Raw genomic sequence first — 23,017 nt, 5'->3', positions numbered from 1 at the left:
ATCCTTTGTATGGAGCAATACAAAAGAAAGAGAAGACATATTATCTCTGAAAAAATAGGATAGATGTGAAAAAGATGTTTGTTTATCTTCAGAAAGGCAGATAAGTGTAAACTTGCATATTAATAACTAGTTATGTTAAATCACTAAGTATTAGACCAACAAAATGGTATTTTAAAATTTTTACTGACATTTATTTAGTTATATTTATATTTATATTTCATATATAGTCATTTTTGATGCAAAACACTTCAACTCCTAAAATTTTGCCTCCTTCTCCCAATATACATTTCCCCAAAAAGCAATTTATTTTTTAATTAAAAGAAGTGATACATTTAAAAAATTTGACAGGTTTGTACTAGTCTATATTCTTCTTAGTGAAAAAAATGATCAACTTGATCCATCAAATGAAATAAAGTATTTTGTCCTTACATTGTGCTTAGTGTAATACCTGACACATAGTATATGCTTAATAAATGGTTATTCCCTTCCCTGTTGTCTGTCTTTTCATGGCTAAACTTTTTGAGAAGGTTGCTTTCTTTAGGTTCCTCTACATCCTTTTCCCTTGTTCTCTTAACTTTCATCTGACTTCTGACATTGTCATCATTCAACTGAAACATCTCTTCCCAAAATTTCTTAGTTGTTAATTGTGTGGTTTAGTGGCATTTTCTCAGTTTTCGTTGTTTTTGATTTTGGCAACTTTTGATTCTGTTGATCACCTTCTTGTCCTTGATATTTTTAAAATTCAGGTTCCTGTAACATGTTTCTTTATTCCATTCTATTGCCAATGCCAATTCATTTTCCCATGCCAACTTCTCTTGCATAGATTCTTTTCTCTCCTCTTGATATTCTCACTTTCCTGGTGCATGCCATGGACTATTCCCATAGCCTGCTGGTAGATCTTTTTATCTCTAGTCTTTCCTCACTTCATTTCATGCCCTTCTCAGTTGTCAAAGTGAACTTCTTAAATTGCAGGTCTGACCATATCACTTATTCTACTCATTCAATTCAGTAGCTATCTACCACCACTACGATGAAATATAAAATTGGGTTAGTTGGTAAACATTATGGACTTAACTTTGTCCAGGCACCGTTCATCAGAGGGAAGGAGGAGTCTCAGAAGCATGAGATACCAAATTTCAAAATTCTGTTGAGTTTCAGAAGTGATGTGGTCTTGTAGGTTGATGAATTTTAGAGATCATGATGAAGTCTGAGGAGTGCTGTTGGGTGGGAAATGATGAAGTGGTTATCCTTGATTTCCTTAAATGTAGAATCTCTCCAATATCCAGCTCTTCATAACCTGTATTTCCTCTTCCTTCCTGCTTCTTTCCCTCCCCCTCTGCCTTTCAGTCTGATTACTCTCTCCCAATGTACTCTTTTTTTTTTTTTTGTCAGTCAACAAGCATTTATTAAAGTTAAAAAAAAAAAGAATGAAACAAAAATTCTTGGGGAACTGGATGGTCAAGGTATCCTATATATATATATTTTTTTTTTTTAAATTTTTTATTTAATAATTACATTATATTGACACTCATTTCTGTTCCGATTTTTTTTTTCCCCCTCCCTCCCTCCACCCCCTCCCCTAGATGGCAAGCAGTCCTTTATATGTTGGATATGTTGCAGTATATCCTAGATACAATATATGTTTGCAGAACCGAACAGTTCTCTTGTTGCGTAGGGAGAATTGGATTCAGAAGGTATAAATAATCCGGAAGAAAAACAAAAATGCAGATAGTTCACATTCGTTTCCCAGTGTTCTTTCTTTGGGTGTAGCTGCTTTTGTCCGTCATTTATCAATTGAAACTCAGGTCTCTTTGTCAAAGAAATCCACTTCCATCAAAATATGTCCTCATACAATATCGTTGTCGAAGTGTATAATGATCTCCTGGTTCTGCTCATTTCACTTAGCATCAGTTCATGTAGGTCTCTCCAAGCCTCTCTGTATTCATCCTGCTGGTCATTTCTTACAGAACAATAATATTCCATAACATTCATATACCACAATTTACCCAGCCATTCTCCAATTGATGGGCATCCATTCATTTTCCAGTTTCTAGCCACTACAAACAGGGCTGCTACAAACATTTTGGCACATACAGGTCCCTTTCCCTTCTTTAGTATTTCTTTGGGATATAAGCCCAATAGAAACACTGCTGGATCAAAGGATATGCACATTTTGATAATTTTTTGGGCATAATTCCAGATTGCTCTCCAGAATGGTTGGATTCGTTCACAACTCCACCAACAATGCATTAGTGTCCCAGTTTTCCCGCATCCCCTCCAACATTCATCATTATTTTTTCCTGTCATCTTAGCCAATCTGACAGGTGTGTAGTGGTATCTCACCAATGTACTCTTTTATAATGATATTGGCCCCCTTCATTTTCCTCAAATAAAACTGTATCTGAACTCCAAGTGTTTTCATTAGCTATCTTCTATCCTTGGGATGCTCTCCCAACTTATTTCTCCTGGCTTCTTTGGCTTACTTCAAGTCCCACAAAAATTCCTACCTTCCAATCTCTTTGATATTAGTGCCTTCTCTTTTTTGATTATTTTTAATTTTCCCTATAAATAGATTGTATATAGTTGTTTGCATATTATATCCTCCAGTAGACTGAACTCCTTGAAAACAGGTTAAAACAAAAGTATTAATTTCAAAGAACTTTGTGATATAACAAGAACAATTATGATCAGTAGTTAGGACACCTGGGGTCTAGTCTTAGTTTTGGATTTATAACTAGATAAGTCAAGTACCTTCTCTTGATCTCAGTTCCCTCATCTGGAAAACAAAGGTTTTGAATAAATGAATTCTGGAGATCCTTGCTAGCTCTAAATCTGTGACCATATGGTTTTTGGTAAAAGGAGAGCAGAAGTAAAAGGCATAATTTTTTGTGTTGAAGAATCTGTCAACTTAATGAAATGAAGAGAAGTTGTCTTATTTCTAAGAAATTACTATTTTATAGGTAAAATTCTCCACTCTGAATGATTTGATTCTCTCTATTTATCCTGTATATGTTTTGTTCTTGCATGGTTTTTATATTGTCTACTCATTAGTGTGTGAAAAAGCTAGAACTGTCTTTGGCATTCTTTGTATCTCTAGTACTTAGCACCATACCTGGCACATAATAGGCTTAATAAATACTTGTCAGCCCTATTAAGAATTGGCAATTATTTAACCTGGAAGAGTTAAGATTTAAGGGAGTCATAATACCTGTCCTCATATATTTGTGTTGATCCAGAAAGTAAAAATTGGGACCGTGAGTAGGAATATAAACAATAATAGCTTTTATATATTGCCTTTTAGAATTTCAAAGGCCCCCCCCTTTTTTAATTTTTAAAGCTTTTTATTTTCAAAACATATGCACAGATAATTTTTCAACATTGACCCTTTGCATAGCCTTGTGTTTCAGCTTTTCTCTTCCTTTCCCGCACCCTCTCTCATAGATGGCAAGCAATCCAATATGTTATATATGTTAAATCCAATATGTGGAAACATTTATACAATTCTTTCTGCACAAGAAAAATCAAATCAAAAAGGAAAGTAAATGAATAAAAAAACAAAATGCAAGTGAATAACAACAAAAAAAGTGAGATTGTTATGTTGTGATCCACATTCAGTTCCCACAATCCTCTGAGTGTAGATGGCTCTCTTTGACACAAGAACATCACTACTGTCAAAGCCCTTTGCTTATAATTTTAAGATAAGGAGGGCAGAGGAAGAAACGATTCTTCCAGAAGTTGCAGGATTTGCCTTAGGCTTCTCAGCCAGGTTTTTAAAATAATAAATTTATTTATACATATTGTTTCAACATGGTATACATTTCTGAACAAAACTGAAAACACCCTTACAAAGCACATTCCCTTAAAAAAAAAAAAAAAAAAAAACTAATCAGTTGTTGAGAGAAAGGAAAGCTATATCCTTTAAATTAATGGTATGATACTAACATTAACTATTGTAATTCATTAGGTAGTTTATTTCTATTGTGACTTCATTTACATGATTGTAATCACTATATATACTGCGGTTACTATGATTATTGTATACATAGAGTTCATTTGGTTCTGCTTTTCTTATTTCCTATAAGTTTTCTCATCTGTTTCCAAATTCTCATTTGTCATGCTTTATGACAGTAATATTTCATTCTATTATACCATAATTTATCTCATCACTCTTCAGTGTTTGGGCAAATGTTTGTTATCACAAAAAAATGATTCTTTGAACATTTTTGTTCATAGGGGTTTTTACCTTGCTTCAATAACCTCCTTTTGATATGGTCCAAGTATGGGAATTTCTAGGTCAGCATGTACGGCATTTATTAAACCTTTTTTTGGAGAGGCAATAATTCCAGATTCCGAGTTTTTTGAATAAATTCACAGCTCTACTAGCAGAGTTTCTTAAAATCTTTTAGCATCTTTACATGCTTGAGTTCATTACCCATCTGACTTTGGGCAAATTACTTTCTGATAATAAATTTTTCCAAATATTAATTGAAGAGGTTGGACAAGATGTCACTAAAAGTTTCATCCAAGTCTGAATCTATGAAATTACAAAATGTAATGAGATTATCTCAGTTTTAATTTATATTTTCTTAAATTGTTAGTGCTGCTGAGCTTTTTTTAGAGTGATTATTGATAATTATGCTTCCCTCCCCCCCTCCCCTCCCCTGAAACAATTGGGGTTAAATGATTTGCCCAGGATCACAAGGGCAGTTATAAGTGTCTGAGACTGAATTTCAACTCAGGTCCTCCTGGACTTCAGGGCTGGTGCTCTATCCACTGTGCTATCTAGCTGTCCCAAATTAAGCTTTTCTTTAAAAGAAAACCAAATCAAAACCCAAACATTTGTTCATATTCTTTGACCACTTTTTAAAAATCAGAACCCAAGCATTTTGATTACAACTTAAGTAGTCAAGACAGAGTAATCTCTCTTAATATTGGAAAAAAATTATGATTTTGTTCAGCCTAAGAAATTTATAATTGCCCAATAATAAAATGAGCTATTGGTTATAGTAGTAAGCCCATCATCACTAAAAAGATTTTAATAGAACTAAATGATGATCTGTGTTATAGAAGGAATTTCTGAATTCATTTAGGTTGCATTAGATAAACTACAAAGTTTTACTCTTGAGGTCTTGGGTTTAATGATACTTAATTCATGATGTTACTGGATGTTATAAAATAAGAAACATAAGGTATACAAAAAAGTATAGCCAAAATGTGAAGTAATGAAAAGTTGATTTAGCAGAATCTGAGCTATTACATACTTTTGACTTTGTGTGTCCCACAGCTTATTCCTCTTCCCAACTTTCCAATCCCCCCCATCAGGAAGACAAAGTCAAAGGTAATACAATTTCAGACGGACTTTAATGTGAAGAGAAACACACTTTTAAATTAGTTCTATTTTGTTTAAATAAGAGTTTACCTAATTTTTTTTCCCCTTATACTCTGGTCATTTTTATGGTTTAAAATTTTCTACTAAATTTTAAATAATAGGTTAGACAAACATCTATCAATTACCTGCTTTGTGCAAAGTACTAGAAATACAAAAATGAAAAACAGTTTAGTCTTTGCTCTTAAATTTTTGCTCATCCATTTTTATTGAGGGGAGGATAAGCTTCATCATGTACTGCTGCTATTAGGATCATATTAATATTAAATAAGTATGTACTGGATACTATGAATATGTGCTAAAGCACGTCATGGGATATAGATCTCTTCTTACAATATAATTATGAGTAATATAAGCAAAGACTACTCTGAAAATAATATATATGAATTTTCATTGTTTTTAGTAGGTACAGAAGATCACAAAAAGTATATTAGAAAATTATGGTTCATGTTTAAGAAATGATAGACCAAAGACTTGTGGACTACCCTTAATATGTACTTCGAAGTGCCTGAGCAGGATTTAAGTTCATTTTTCTTACTTCATGCCCAGTTTTCTAACTACTTTGCCACCTAGGAGTTTCTTACTGTTATAGTTAATGTACAATTAGGAAACTCCTACTAATGCAATTTGACAATTCTTCAGCAGCCTCTTGTATTTAAAGAGTTGCCTTTATCTTTTAAGTATTTAATGTTTGTGCAAATTATGAGAAAGTCTTTTGGGCTGGGCTGACTTTACCTATTATTGTTATGGAATCAAGGAATCTTAAAGTTGGAAATAACTTCAGGAGTAGGGAGTGGGGAAACTTTTTCTGTCAAGGGCCATTTGAATATTTATAAACATCATTTGAAGGCCATACCAAATTGTCAAATTAGGAAGATGTGGGAGGTTGTTGTACTTTGCTTTCAGTTCCTCCTTGCCTGCTTTAGCAAATGATTTCCTATGAGCTGGATGTTTATAATTGATTAAAGTCCTTCTATATGATATTCTTGAAAAGTAACCCACCTTTTGCTTTAAAGATTTCCAAAGAGGAGGAACCTGAGACAACTCATTTTCTTCTCTTCCTCCTCCTCCTCTTCACTCAACAAAAATGTCTGCCTTTATTAAAGGGAAAACACATGGATTGGGCTTCCTGTTCCTCATGTAATGTTAACTATATGTTCAGTATATATGATTCCTCAAAGAAAAGCACATTGTGTTGTAAGCTTACAAATCACTTTCCTAATCTTTGCCTATTTTAATATTTTCTAAGATCACATTAGGTTTCCACTTTTATGTCATACATTTTCCATATCACAAAGGTTGTAATCTATTAAAATATTACTCTTTTAAAAATAACCAACTGTTTAGGCTGTGTTTTATTTATTTTGTATTTGAGAATTAAACCCAAGTGTAAGATTTAATTAGTCCTATTAAAATTCTGCCCTAATAGATTTAGTGCAGTATTCTTTCAGCTCAGTGTTTTGGTTTTCAAGTTATTTTAGGAATTTAGATCTTTACTTTGTCTTTCAGAATGTTAGCTCTCTTTTCCAGCTATGTATTCTTTACAGATTTGTCAAGTATTTAATTTATACCTTTATTTAGTACATTGATAAAAATTTAAATAACTTTAGGCTATTTTTCTACTTAGTATTATTTTACTAATATATAATGGAAATAATGAATTAGCTGTTTATTATAAATAAAGGGCACTTTTGTAAAGATGGGTATGGTATTAAATGTTTTTTTTTTAATAGTTATTTTGGGGGTCCTTAGAAGAGGCAATATGATGTAGAGGAAAGAATGATAGACAGTCTTAAAGGGCCTATATTCTCTCCTGTGTCATTGAGTGACTTAGAGAAAATCGCTTACCATTGGACCTCATTTATCCTTATTTGTAAGGACATAAGCATCTGTTACATAAGAACTTAACCAGATTTTCCTTTTCCTGTTGAGTATACTAGTATTTTTCCAATGATCCTTGATTCTTCTTTTTCATTCTTTTCCATTCAGTTTAATTGCCAGATCTTTTGATTTTTGTCTTCATAACTTCATTTACATATGTCCATAACCATTAATCTACTTCAGGCCCTTGTCACCAATTTCTTGGGCTGTTGTAATAACCTTCTAATTGTACTTCTTGCTCTCAGTCTCCTCTCTCTCCAATCCATTCTTTGAGCAGCTACAAAAATAATCTAATATTTTTGGGCATCTTACAATTTTACTTTCCTGGTTAAAAGCCCTATGGCCTTTAATATAGACTTCAAATATCTCCTTGTTGCATTTGAAGCACTTCATAGTGTGGTTCAAAACTGCCTTTCCAACCTTTTCTCAGATACTCTTTCAAGTAATTTCATATTCCACGTTTTCAGTCTACTCAGTTCTTTTTTTTTAAACAATGCTTTTAAAAATTATTTTGAACTTATATGCAAAATGTCCAAAAATCTTACCCCCCCCCCCCCTTCTCCGCGATCAACACAGCATAAAAAGAAGATTCATATAAAACACAAATTTTCATTTCATATTGTTAGCTTTTTTTGGGGGGCGGGGGGAGGGATACTACGTAAAAAATACTACACATCATTTCCAAAACTACCCTGTTTTCTATTTCCCTTTGTTTTCTTTTGTTGTCTACTGTGTTTTTTTTTTTTTTTTCTTTCTTTCTCCCTACATTGCCCTAGAGAAGGCTACCATTACCTTCCATCTTCCATCTACATACCATCTTCCATTGTCCTTTATTGTTGATTTGAGTGTTTATAATACACAAAATGACTTGGTTCAAAAATGTTCTTAGAACAGTATTGCTGTTACTGTGTACATTTTGTTCATTTATTTCATACAAGTCTTTCCTTTTTTTTTTTTTTTTTTTTATGAGGGGCATCTAGGTGGTACAGTGGATAAAGAGCACCAGCTCTGAAGTCAGGAGGACCCGAGTTCAGATTTGGTCTTAGACACTTAATACTTCCCAGCTGTGTGACCCTGGGCAAGTCACTTAACCACAATTGCCTCAGCAAAAAAACAAATATAATAATAAAATAAAATAAAATGAACCAGCTCATTATTTCTTATGGCATAGTAGTATTCCTTCATAATCCTGTATCATAATTTATTTAGCCATTCCCCAATTGGGAGCATCCCTTCAGTTTTCACTTCTTTGTTCCACAAAGAGAGTTGCTTTAAATATTTTAGAACATAAAAGTTCTTCTCCTTTTTCTCTAATCACCTTGTACACAGACCTAATTGTGGTATTGCTTAATCAAGAAGGTAGACACAGTATTATGCCTCTTTGGTGATAGTTCCAGATTACACTCCAAAATGGTTGGATCATTTTACAGTTCCACCAGCAGTGAATTTGTATCCCAGTTTTTCGCTTTTGATCTGCTCTGCTCTTATGACTGCTCCTCTACTCCCATCTCATCTAATCTTGATCTTTCTATCATTCCTAAGTGTTACATTTTCATGAATGAGAACTCTGAAACCTTTTATGTAGTTATAATATTTGATCATTCCATCTCTCCCTAAATTCTTATTCATGTTATACCACAGTCTCCTTTATATGCTCATTTGTCCAGTCATTTTGGTCTATGATTTCCTCACATAAAATTTTCTGTTCTCTTGTTTCTGTCTTGATACTACCATTCCATTTTTCTTCTCATTTGCCTCTTGAAATTCCTTGGTTGACTTGGTACATTTAGCAACCTTTGTCCTTCCTATCCAAAAGTACTTAATTTCTGCTTTGTATGTGTCTTGTGTAAAAATGTTGTTTTTCTGATCGAGAGTAAGGAAATTGAGTTCAGGAACTGTTTCAATTGTATTTTTATCTTCAGCACTTAAGCCCTGTGCTCGGACTATAGTAAGCATTTAATAAATCTCTGTTGTTTTTTGTGGATCATTTCCTGGGCTTCCTTTCCCTATTGAATCTTCACTTGTATTGGAGAAAACATTGAAGCAAAACTTTACTGCAAAAATTCCTCATCTCACAGTGTATATTATATTTTACATATTTTACTTCTTTATGGAAATGAAAGAAATGTTTGATCCTTTTTATGAAACCAAGATTAGTCATTACAAGTTTATTTGAGTTAATCTGTCTTTTATAGTGTTTTATTTAAAAATGTGTGTGTGTGTTGTGTGTGTGTGTGTGTGTGTGTGTGTGTGGTATTATGTATCCTAATCTCCTTGTTTTGTTTTCTTCAGATTGCTACTCTTCTTTCCTTTAAGTTAGGCTTTTAAAAGTTTCTTCTTTTATGAAATGGGAAATATTAGTTTCAAGGGTAATATGAAACCTTTTTAGTTTTTGGGTAGCCTCTGTATAATGTTAATTATTAGCTTCATTCACATATCATGAGGAATTCAGTGACACATTGTAGTTGAACCACTCTGGTAAAATTCCTCATTGGTATATCTTGTGGATGTTTTAAATGCAATTAAGGGCCCAAGGTCCCCAAAACAACAAAGTGTCCAGAGCGAGTGAAGGATCATGTATTATGTTCTTGCAGGAAGCAGAAGGCTCCTTATGGTGGAGGAGCATGCTAGTACAAAGGAGAAAACCTGTTTATATTAATTAATCAAACCCCTCCCTTGTGCCACCCAGTCTCCTCCCAATCATTCCCGATTGGTCAATATTCTGCTGACTAGCACTCTTTGCATTCTTCATGCCCTTCTAGGTGTGTTCCCTTTCCCTTGTCATGAATCCCATGTTCAAAGATTGTAGAAAACTCCTCCTTTGGGGGTGTATTGGTTAATATGCATTTAGAATATTAAACATGTTCATTCCCTATTTGCCTTTTCCAGGTCATTGACCCATACTAGTTTGAGCTGGATTGGGGTCTTTGATAAGTTTGTGTTAAGCAGTGTTGTTAATTATTATCATTAATCCTCAGAATTCTAGGTCTCTGTGGAAAACAGTTTTTTTATGTCATTTTGGGGCCCATCTATCACATATAGATTTATTCAGAATAGTTTGGTTTTAATATTGGGGGAGAGGAGTTCAAAAAAGTATTGCTGTCCTCTCGGCTGAAAAAATTGTTTTTGTTGAAATGACACTTAAAAATAGGAAAGGCAGTTCAGGATCACTACTTCCTCAAGTTTTTCCTGCTCTACATATAAGGCCAGATTGTTAATGGCTGATCTTTACTAGAATTAATTTAACATTATAAAATATTAAGAAATAAAGAAAATCTAAACCGAGTGTATAAAAGTACACTTTTGATTATTTGTCTTATCTGTTTTACTTAATATATAATTCCTGGTACATAGTAAGCACTTAAATGCTTGTTGACTTGCCTTGAGACTAGAGTGCTCAAAAATCTTTGAAAAAAATGCAATTGTTGGGAAATTAGTGACATCTTTTTTTTCCTTATCATTGAGAGCAAAAGTTGTACTTTATATAAGGAATTGTTTCTTTGGTGATGCATCAGAATAATTTTATGAGACAAGCTAAGTTTGTTAATTAAATGCCCCTAGATTTTTTTCTTTGCGATCATTAATTTGTTTTGTTTTGTTTTGAGCTGTGTAGTTTGGCTTCCAGTCTCACCATTCATCTAAGTGTTCTCTCCAAAGTTGCCATTGAACTCTTAATTGCCAAATTAATGAATTTTTCTTATTCTTCATCCTTTTTAAACTTTGCAGTTATTGACAGTGGATTAATCTCTTGATACTACCTTTTTTTAGGTTTTAGTAACTCTTCTATTTCTGGCTCTCCGTCTACTTTACTATTCTCTATTATTAGAATTTAAAAAAAAAGTTATTGCCTTTTATTTTGGCAAAAGCATTTAAATACAGTGCCTGATTCAAAATAGGTATTTTATAATTTATTTGTTGAATGGGATTGAATTGAATGGATTTGAATCTACAACTTATATCCTTTATTGTTCATTCATTCATGTCTTCAAGACTAGTCTTAATTTCTTAGGTTCTTTTACCTTAAATTTATGATCTTGTAAATCACATAACAGCTTTAACAACTTTTTAGTTATTTGAAGATGGTCATCATATTTTCATGTGGCACCCCAAACTGTACACAGAATTCCTAATGTGTATTTGATGAGGAAGAGAATAGTGGCATTATCATCTCCTTTGTTGTGGACTCTGTAGATTTATTAAATCTAAGATATAATGAGTTTGCATTTAAATGCAAAGCATATAGTTCATCTCTTTCCTCATCACTCCTCTGCTCAAAATCCACTGTATAAAGAGCACAGTCCCAAATAATTTTAGATAAAAAAGTTCTTGCCCTCAAGGAGTTTTTAGTCTAGATTAATGAAATGTAAGCACAGATATCTCTGATTCACTGTTGTTACAAGTGCACAGTGTTCTGTTGATTACATAGTATATGATGACTGGAAGGAGGTAGAATTGTCAATGATGAAAAATAGATTGTGCAAGTTTTAATGCAATTTTATTATTTAAAAATAAAAAAAATAAAAAAAATAAAATAAAATAAATTATTTTAGAGCTTTTCTTTACTGGAGTGTGTTCTTATGCAAAATTATTCCTTGGCAGGGTGAATTCCTAGCTAACCATTGAAAGAAGCATGTTTAGTATTAATAACAATATTTCATCTAATACTTAATCTCCATTTATATTGTTTTTATGGGGAAAATACTTTGCTGAATGTAACCTAGGGGTATCAGGAATAACTTTTCTCACTTTAGTGGTAGATTTCCCCCTAGCAATGAGGCCTTATCTTATTGAGGTGTAGGGTGTAAAAGGGGACTTATTAATATTCTGTGTGTTAACAAGAGAAAGCAGCTTTTAAAAATTGATCAGACTCCAAATATTCTGAATTGGGGGAACACTACCATGAATTTGATTTGATTTGGGGATTCTGATTTTGTGTATACTCTCTGAAAGTTGTCTTCAATTTATTTATATGGAGACCTGAGTCAAAGCAATTTAGTGTGTTGTTAGATTGAACTTGCATTAGAACTTTGATAATACATAAGTAAATTGAATTTAAATTTTAAAAACTGAAGTAAGCATTATTTTTTTGGAGAATTCTTGGTGAAGATAATGAGGGAAATTATTTGTAAAAATGTTAATTCTCTGAACTAGTAGGTAGTGAAGTAAAAATAAATCAGAATAAAAAATTCATTGGTTGTGGGCTTTCCAAACTTTTGATATAGATTTTTGTCAGCGTTCATCAATTGCTCTGCAAAAAGTTTTATCATCTGGTAGCCATTCTTTGAGTGATTAACCTTTCCAGACTTAGCTAGGTAGGATGATGCTTAAATAAAAAACACTTGGTGCTGCTGAGACCTTTTCTGCTTTGGTTAGACCTATTAGAGCTTGTGCTGTTATGATAGTTTTTGAGAACCCAGTTTCTTGTGCCACAATGAGGTATAGTTGCATTATTGACAGTAAGGTGATAAATGTAGAGTAATTTTAGAAAGTGTGAATAGCTATAAAATATTTTTAAATATGGTTAAACTACTGTTAAAGGGATATCTATAGCTTCTAAATGAGATGTATTAGGGTAAGTCTTTATGAAACTTTTACTGATAACATCTTAAGACTTAAAATAGTATAGACGTTCAGTTAAATTTATTTTTTACCACATTTCTTTAACCAAATTTGGCTTCCCAAACCAAATCAGATGTTTATTATGATGAAATGTCCAAATCTTTGACAAAGTACTTTTCTTATGACTTTTTTTTTTTAATTGTAAAAATGTGTTTAATCACATGCTTGGCAAGATAAGAAATGCAAATTTTGTATTGAAACTTAGAATAATACCAGATGTTTTGAAACATTCAAACATACCTTCAAGTACATTGTGCGTGATGATTTCATAATGAATAATGTATTCAGTATAACATTTCTCATCCTGTTTCCATCTGGTGCCTGAGCCATTGGGTTATCTTATGGTAGTATATTGAAACAGTGTGGTGTGATAGCTGTTATATAACTGAACTGGGGCTTGTCTTTAACTGTCATATCCTACAAAAAACTTGTCTTCAGTGAGCAATAGTTAAATAATTGTATTGAATGTTACAAAATACATAAATTAAAATTTGGTAGAAAATGTGTACATATTTTTTAACATTAACTTTTTCCCCCAAAGTTTGTATAGAAGCAGAGTAATATTTCAGAATTTTCCTTTTTTTTTTTTTTTTTTTTTTTAAACAACAGATAGAGGGACAAGAGCAGAAACACCAGCACTGGCTATAGGTAAGTTAAAATTTAGTGACTATATTATTATTCAGTTGTACATTATAATTTAAAATTTTAAAAAGCATTACCTAATTATAGTTTAAAGGGGAATTTCCATTCTTAACTAATTTAGAACTTACTAAAAGTGCTACTTACAAAGAACCAGTTTTTTTGATTCTTGACTTAAAGTAGGAAATAAGGTAATATATTGAAACTTTTATTTTTTCCCCTGCTTTCTTGAGAAATGGGATGGAAGCATGTTTTTCTTTATAACTGAATTAATTTCAATAGCTTTTCAGCTGTAAATAATACAGTTGTTAAAACTCAAGTTTTGTAGTTTTTAAAGTTCTCCTTTTCCCTTTGGAAAGCTGTTATTTTCTGTGTGTTTGTATATGTGTGTACATAGACACACACACACATACATATTTAAGTGAGACACCAATTACAATTTAACCTAATGGTTTGTGGTCTTTATTTACATATTTCTCAATTTTAAAAATTCATTGCTCTTTATATGTTTCCTATTCATTCATATGACTAAAAGACTAGATTCCATTTTGAATCTTTTTCTTATCCCTGCTTCTCAGTTTTATATTTTGCACTAGGGATGTTAAATTTTTTAAAACCCCCTACTAACCAGTCCATCAAGGCAAATGTAGCAACTATTTATTTGCTGTTAAAATAATTTTAATAATTTTATACATGCCATGTATCAACTGGATGACTGGTTTTCCATTACCTGGATTTCCTGATAGTTATTCAAACCACACGTCTCTCTTTAGTCTGCTATGGAATAATGCATTGTATATTTAATAGTTTGTTTAATAATTTGATTAATGAGAAGTTTCTTGTACTTTTTGTTCTTTTAGACCTTTTTTCCCCTAGTATGTGATTTTCTAAATTATGGCTATTTGTGATTTACTCTTAATTTATTATTCTAAAGAAGTAATAATAGCCCTAAAATTATTGGCTTATGTTCTAAATAATTGTCTAGTCTAAATCTTTAAAGCTTTTCCCAACATTTTTTCATCCTTTATTTGAATTTTTGGTCTCAGGGCAGCAGTAGTAGCAAACAGTATTTTCCTGTTAAATTAATATGAAAATAATATGTTCACTATGAACAGAAGATAATGCCTACCCAAATATGTTGCACTTGAGATTTGTACTTGCTGTACAATGTTAGTTAGTTGTTTTTTTAATAGAAAATTTTTTATAGAAAATTCTTTAAAAGAGTGGTGTAGTTTTATCAGTGTAGGCACCTCTCTGGTGTATAGATTGCTAGCCATCCATACATCAATAGAGAGCTCCCTAGCTTCTGTGGCTAAAAATAGTTCATTTGTAGCCTAATGTTGGGATAAAGAACCTCTCCAACCTTAGCTAAATTAGTTCTCAGTTGATAAATATGATAATAAAGTACATATTTGAAAACTTTGTATTTTCATAGAACAACACTGTTAGTATCTTGGTGTATCTTCAGAAAAGACTCTTAGGTAGTCTTGTGTGATGGAAAGAGAACTATCTATCTGAACTAATACTCAGGAGACCTGTTATCTAAGTTTCAATAGTATTAATTAGCTTAATGACCTTGGGTATGTCACTTATCCTCTTTGAGAGTCATTTGTAAAATTAGGGCTTTCAATACAGTGATCTTTAATGGTCCTCTATAGCTCTAAAGTTTTATGATTCTTGTTAAGCATAATTAACCTTTTATTTCTGGGATTCTAATGTAGAAAAGCCAGTGTTACATAGTATTTAATAATTGTATGGATGATATCAAGTCTTTGTTATTGACTTTATAAAATATTTTTATATTTTCAAAGTTTTAATTTGAGAATTTACCTTACCCAGAGGTTATTGATATCGAAGTACTTCCTGTTCCAAATATATTAGACTAGAGTTGTATAATAGTTTTTGTTGTATTTAATTTGCTAATCTTTGAAGATGAAGCTTATATTATCTACACTTTAGAGCCTCTTAATAAATTTCCAGAGGAAAAATTGTCCAAAGCCCTTGAGAACATTTTCCTCAAGGACACAAGCAAAAGTTTATCTACTCAATGACAAATATTTGTTGGGAATTTGTTGCAGGGTTGGCACTGTATCACACATAGTGTGGTAGATAAAAAGAATAATTTCCCTAGTTAGGTTAGTGATCTAGTTGGGAAATTAAGGAATAGACATGTTAAAATTGTGTGTAGAAATATATACATTTGAATAGATGTCTTGAAACTCTGGTAGAGATCTCAAATTTGGGCAGCATAAAATAGGAAAGCAATTCTAAAATCTCCTTTTTTTTTGTATTCTTCCTTGGAATTTGTTTTAAAAATTGTTTTTTAAAAAAAGCCACATACTATTTAAAAAAAAAAGATTAATTCAGTTTTACCCAACAGAGAAATAGTAGAAAAGGGCACAAGGAAAAGGAGTAAGAGAAGGGAAATAAGAGTGGGAAAATAGATTAAGGGACCCTGTGGTCAGAAGTGAAAGATTATTAAAGAGGGGATAGGATGAAATAGAGAAGGATAAGTATAATAAAATAGTATGGAGGAAGATATATAATTGTGCAATGTAAATGGGATAACATTTAGTGAGAAGTAGACAGCATAAAGCAAAAGTAAACAGCAGAATGGATTAGGAACTAGAATTCAGTAATATGTTCTTTACAAGAAATATACTTCAAACAGAAATCTATATATAAAATTAAAATGGGGGCTAGATCAGAATCTGTTTTGTTTTAAATAAAATAATTTAAGTGTGGTAAATCATCATCTCAAACAAAGCAAATGCAGAATTATACTTAAAGAAATAAACATTCAAGGTACATTTTGTTTAAACATATCATGGACAATAAATTATAGTATTGGACATATGTGCACCAAATGGCAGTGTGTGGCATTTTAGAAAGGTTCAAGAAATGTAATTTCTGGGTAATTTAATCATTCTGTTAATAATTCCAATTCATTTATTAATAAATGGATGGTCATTTGGCTCTTACACCAAAGACTCCATGTGGTGGTAGGCTCACGGTTTATATGCCTCTTATATGGGAGATGTTCCTGAGAGATGGCAGTCAGTACTGATTGGTTAATAGTTAAAAGAGAACATAAATATTACAACGGGAGGGTGGGCTACATTACAATGAGGGTCTTGGGGTTTATGATTTTGATCACAGTCACAGAGATATATTAACAGAGAGGCCTGAATGAACAAACAATGTGAGCAAGACTTACGCATCCATTAACCTAACTAAACTTTGAATTTCTTTTACTGTCTGATTAGAACTTGATCTGGGTATGTCTCACATAGTTGTTTTCTGGATGAGCAAGTAGATAAGGAGAAAAACATTAGTCCTAATATGATAATTATTAATAAATAATCATTTTCCACACATAGCATCTAAATTTTTAAGGGAAAAGTTGAGTTACAGAAAAAAAAAAAAACTAAATCTCAGAACTAAATAAATCTAATCCTAAAGTAAAATAAGAAAAAAGTTAGTAATTTGAATAGAATTTTTTTATATAGCTTTTAATTTACAAGATATATGCATGGGTAATTTTTCAGTATTGACAGTTGCAAAACCTTTTGTTCCAACTTTTCCCCTCCTTTCCCCCATCCTCTTCCCCAGATGGCAGGTTGACCAATACATGTTAAATATGTTAAAATAAAGTCAAATACAATATATGTATACATGTCCATAGTTATTTTGTTTTACAAAAAGAATCGGACTTTGAAATAGTGTACAATTAGCCTGTGAAGGAAATCAAAAATGCAGGTGGACAAAAATAGACGGATAGGGAATTCTATGTAGTGGTTCATAGGCATCTCCCAGAGTTCTTTTGCTGGGTGAAGCTGGTTCAATTCATTACTGCTCTATCGAAACTGATTTGGTTCATCTCATTGTTGAAGAGGGCCACATCCATCAGAATTGATCATCATATAGTATTGTTGTTGAAGTATACAATGATCTCCTGGTCCTGCTCATTTCACTCAGCATCAGTTCAAAAGATCTGGAATGACCTTTTTGAAATTATCCTGCTGGTCTTTCTTACAGAGCAATAATATTCCATAACATTCATATACCACAATTTATTCAGCCATTCTCCGATTGATGGGCATCCACTCAGTTTCCAGTCTCGGCCACTATAAAGAGGACTGCCACAAACATTGAATAGAATTTTTAAAAAGTTAAATATGACAGGCCTCTGAAGAATGTTGAATGGAAATATAATGGAATTTTTGTATTTCTCATCTTTACAAAAATTGACCATGTATTAGTACATAAAAAGCTTTCATTCAAATATAGGAAAGCAGCTCTTTCTGTCCATAATACAATAAAATTACATTTAATAAGAGATCTGAAATATACATTAACATTTAATTGGACACTAAATAGCAATTCCAAAGAAAGAAATTTCATATAAACAATAGTTTCACTAAAGATGATGACAGCAATGAGACAACATACCAAACTTCATGAGATATAACCAAAACAGTGTTAAAGGACAGGTCGATTCTCCAAGAGTCTGTACAGCTGTGGATCATAACATTTGAAGGAGTTGCAAGGCAGCCTTTGCTGACACAGGTGTTGTGGACTGGGAACGAAATAAATTGGAGACAGAGAGAAGAGGAGAGAGAGGTCAGACAGCACAATGGTCTTTCAGTCAGAGAGGTCAGAGAACAACTGCCTCTCAGTCTCCTTGTATCATCCTCTCACAAGAAGAAATCCATTCTGGGTTGGATTACCAAGCCGTGTATTTCAGCAGCTATTCCAACAAAACAGTACTTAGGAGAAAATTTTTATTTCTGAAAAAGTTCATCAGTAAAAAAGAAAGAACAACAAGTTGGATATACAACTAAAAAAAATTTAGAAAACTAGCAAATTAAACACTAAAGTAGAAATCCTGCAAATCAAGGGAGAGATTGACAACATTGAAAGTTAAAAACAAACATATTGAACTTAATGAATAAAAGGAGGATCTGGCTATTTGAAAAACAAAGAACAAATTTATAAAACATGTAAACTATTAACTTTATTTTTTAAAGGAAAGAAAAAAGCCTAATTATATCAAAAATGAAAAAGATGAATTCATAATTAGTGAAGAGGAAGTAAAAGGAATTATTAGGAGCTATTTTGTCTAATTTATGCCAATAAATAAGACCAACAATTTAAATGACTAGCTTGTACTTAAAATATATATTTATAAATTGCCCAGATGAACGTAACAAAAAATAGGATACTTAACTCTAGCTTTGGAAAAGGTATTGAATAAGATATAAATACATCCCCAGGAGGGGATGGGAGGGGGGGAGAGGGGGACCAAGAAGAGATGGATTTGCAAACTCATTCCACTAAACATTTACAAAGAAATTAATTCCAATACTACATAAATTGTTTGAAAATATAAGTAAAGAATCCTAGCAAAAGTCTGTGGCATAAATATGGCATTGTTATTTAAACCAGGAAAAGCCCAAATGGGGAGGGCAAAAAACTAGACCAATTTCCTTATGAAATGTTGAGGCAAAAAATCATAGATAAAACAAGGAGATAGCATCAGCATATCATAAAGGTCATGCACAATGACCAGGCTGGATTTTATGTACCAGGAATGAAGGATTGAATCAGTATTAGGAATATGACCACATCAATCACAAAAGCAACAAAAATTATATGATTATTTCAGTAGATGGAGAAAAAACTTTTGACAAAATAAGCACCTTTTCTTTTTAAAAACACGGGACTAATTGGAGCTGTTATTTAAAATGATAAATTTTTACTTAAAAACAAAAGCCAATATCATCTGTAATGGGGATAAACTAGGACTTTTCTAGGAAGTTCTTGGGTGAAACTGGAGTATCCATATCACTATTATTATTTGTGTTCTAGAAATGCTAGCTATAACAATAAGAAAAGGAAAAAAGAGTTGAAGGAATTAACATGGACAGTAAGGAAACTACTCTCGCCTTTTTGCACCTGTTATAATAGTCTATTTAAACACTCTAGAGAGTCAACTAAGAAACTAATTGAAACAAGTATAATTTTAGCAGTGTTGTATATCTAAGTCCTCATAATCAGCATTTTTATATTTTGCCAACGAAACAAAAAAATGAAAATTTTCATTTAAAATGACTAATAATATGATGAAATGTTTGTGAATCTTACCTTCCAAGACATACAAAAACATATGAATACAATTACTAAATATTCTTCACACAAATAAAAAAATCTAAGCAACTGGAGAAATGGCCATTGGGTAAGTAAGCCCAATATAATTAAAATAACACTACCAAAAATAGTTTATTAAGTGCCTTCTTAAATTACAAAAGGATTATTGCATAAAAATAGAAAAAAATAATAAAATTCATTTGGAGGAACTGAAAATCAAGAATTTCAGGGGAATTAGGGGAGGAAAATGAGAAAGTAGGGACCTAGCAGGGCCAGATCTTAAACTAAGCTTAAGTTCTGTAAACATGAAAATAATTTGGTCCTGGGTTAGAAATAAAAAAGTTTGTGATCATTGGAATCTATTAGGTACACAGTAGTATACCAAAGCAAATGAGTATATTTCACCTACTGTTTGATAAATCCAATAATTCCAGCTATTAGGGCAAGAATTCATTATTTGGCAAAAACTTTGGAAAAAAAGAAAAGTAGTCTGGTAGAAACTAGGCAGATAACACCCCAAACGATATCTCAAGATAAAGCTCAAAATAGATATGTGCGAAGTGGAGGATTAAGTAGATTAATGGATTCTGGAAGAAATTACCTATCACATCTCTGGAAATAGGAGTTCTTGACATAGTAGAGATTGAGGGATTCATGAAATGAACAGTTTTAATAACGTAACAAATTTTTGCACAAACAAAATAAGTAGAGCTAAAATTAGGAGAAAGTAAACGGGGGGGGGGAAGGATCTTTATAGTTAATTTATATGACAGAATTCTTCTTTCTTAGATATACAGGGGAACTAAGTCAAATTTATAAGAATTAGAGCCATTTTCTAATTGATATGAATAGAGAGTTTTCAGAGGAAATCATGGCTGATGAGATCCTGGAAATTGGCAGAGAAAGACTGAAGTACTGCTAAGATTGCCTCTCTGAGGCAAGCAGTGAAACAAGATCAGTTCCCATCTGTGTGAAGATCTTGGGGAAACTCCACCTTACTATATCCAATCAGAAAGCCAAGTTAAGGTTTAATTTCTCCTGTAAATTCTGTCCATTGCCTATGTCATCTTTGTTAAATCCCTTTTTAAGTTAGCATTCTGCCCCATTCCTCCTGGTATCTTTCTCTTTATTATAGGTAATTAAATTTCTCTATGGATTTAGCCTTCCAGTTAATGGCATGTTTCCACCTCATGGCATATTCTCTTTCTCCTGATTAATTGTGAGTTCTGCTGGGGAACTTGTCTTTTCCATTGTTAATTGGTGAAACTCCTTTGCTTGCTAATTCTATGCTCTCTCAGTACTGTCTCATATTTATCACTTCTGGTATCTATTTTACTACTTCATTTTGTCTGTTACCTCTTCTCTTAAATAAATGCACTTTTTGGCAACAAAAAAGCCACTTTCAATTCTTTACATGTGCTTTGCAACTTACATTTGTATTTGAACTAAGGATTGTTATCCCAATGTCATCATTTGGTTCTGGATCCCAACCTCATCAATGACTATCAATAACCCTGTGACAAAATGCTTTAAATCATAAGAGAAATCCGAATTAAAAGAACTCTGAAGTACCACCTCACAGCCATCAGATTGGCTACAACAACAGAAAAGGAAATTGACAGATTTTGGAGGGGTTATATGAAAACAGGTACCCTAATGCATTGTTGGTGGAGCTGTGAACTAATTCAACTATTCTGAAACTGTGCCCCTAAACCTATTATACTGAGCATAGATCCAAGCAATACTACTACTGGCTGTATATCCCAAAGAGATAAAAGGAAAACGATTTACATGTACAAAAATATAACAGTTCTTTTTATGGTGGTAAAGAATTGGAAATTGAGATTCTTATCATTTGGGAATAGTCAAACAAACTGTGGGACAGTGGAATACTATTGTATTATAAGAAACAATGGATATGAGACTTTACCAATGTTAAGTGAAATGAGCAGAAGAAAACAGTTTATATAGTGACAGCAATGTTATAAAAATAATCAACTTTGATTATCTTACTGTGATTAATACTATGACCAATCACAATTCCAAAGGACTCATGTTGAAATATGTAATCCACAACCAGACCTCAGAGCACAGATTGAAATGCTTGTTTTGCATGTCTACATTTCAGTTTTGGGTTTTATTTTTTCTTGTTTTCTCAATCGGTGGGGGAGAGAGAGAATTTGGAACTGAAAATAAAATTTTAAAAAGAAAAATAGGAAAAAAATCTAGCTATCTAAAATACTAAGTATTTTAGTACCACCTTCTCAAGCCATACTATTTTTACTAACTCAGGTTATTAATAAAACTGTCTCTTTTGAATTTATTATTATATAATTCTGTCAACAAATGAAGCAAAACCTTTTAACTGTATACAAACATTTAGGAAGAGAAAAGTGTGATTGTCATTGTAACCTGTTTAATGATGTAAAGTCTATACAATTTGATTATAATGGGCAATTTTGAGATTTCCCTCTAGGAAATAAGTTTCCTAGGAAATAAGGACAAAGCAAAAGCAAACGTCCTGCTATCATTTAGTGTTGTTTTTTAGTTATTCAGGAAATATTAGACACTTGTTGAGAAATGCAGGATTATTTTTCTCAAGCCCACATTTCTTCCTTGTTAATATTATTTCTAATCACATTGGAGGCATTTGTCTCTATAACGTCTCACCCCTCTTCACCTTTTCCAAAATAGTGTTTTATTCTTTAATGAAAAACAGATGATTGATACTTGCAGGTTTAATTTTTTCCCCCCTCCAATCTATTTTCCATCAGTTTCTTTTTTTTTTTTTTTTTTTTTGAAGGTTAAAACTTACTCCCTTGTAGGCTGTTTACATAATATAAACCCAACTAACAGGTCATCAGTCCCAACTTTGAATTTGATATGTCCCATTAGAAATGAAAAAGTTCCATTTTAGTCTCATGCTTTTTTTTTTTTATTCTTACATATTTTATTTTGACACAAGTTCAAATTCTACTATAACATATAATGACCATGTGGCCTTCCACAAGTCTGAAAATCTCATTATTCTAAGAGTATAAGTTGCAGAGAAGATGCTAGCTTAAATTAGTAACGGCTGTTTGTCCATTTAAGAGTTTTTTTTTTTAATAGCTTTTTATTTACAAAACATATGCATGGGTAATTTTTCAACATTGACAAACCTTGCAAAACCTTCTGTTCCCACTTTTCTCCTCCTCCTTCCCCTTCTCCTTCCCCCCTGCCCTAGATGGCATATATATATATATATATATATATTACGTATTTATACAGTTATCTTGCTACACAAGAAAAATCGGATCTATAAAGAAAGAAAAAACCTGAGAAGGAAAACAAAAGTGTAAC

At 32.2% G+C, this 23,017-nt stretch overlaps 1 protein-coding gene across 2 annotated transcripts in view; it reads left to right on the top strand.

Annotated features, from left to right (window-relative positions):
* CYRIB (CYFIP related Rac1 interactor B) overlaps window positions 1-23,017 on the top strand; it is a 197,519-nt gene that overhangs the window by 114,961 nt on the left and 59,541 nt on the right. For both annotated transcript variants that reach the window (XM_051971088.1, XM_051971089.1), the window contains exon 2: window positions 13,496-13,534. The gene's annotated coding sequence lies outside the window, so the exon portion shown is untranslated. The remainder of the gene's footprint in view (window positions 1-13,495; window positions 13,535-23,017) is intronic.

Source organism: Antechinus flavipes, chromosome 1, assembly GCF_016432865.1.
Source record: "Antechinus flavipes isolate AdamAnt ecotype Samford, QLD, Australia chromosome 1, AdamAnt_v2, whole genome shotgun sequence".
Taxonomy (NCBI): domain Eukaryota; kingdom Metazoa; phylum Chordata; class Mammalia; order Dasyuromorphia; family Dasyuridae; genus Antechinus; species Antechinus flavipes.
The sequence above is the reverse complement of the archived record's forward strand: the minus strand, read 5'-3'. Positions and strand labels throughout refer to the sequence as shown.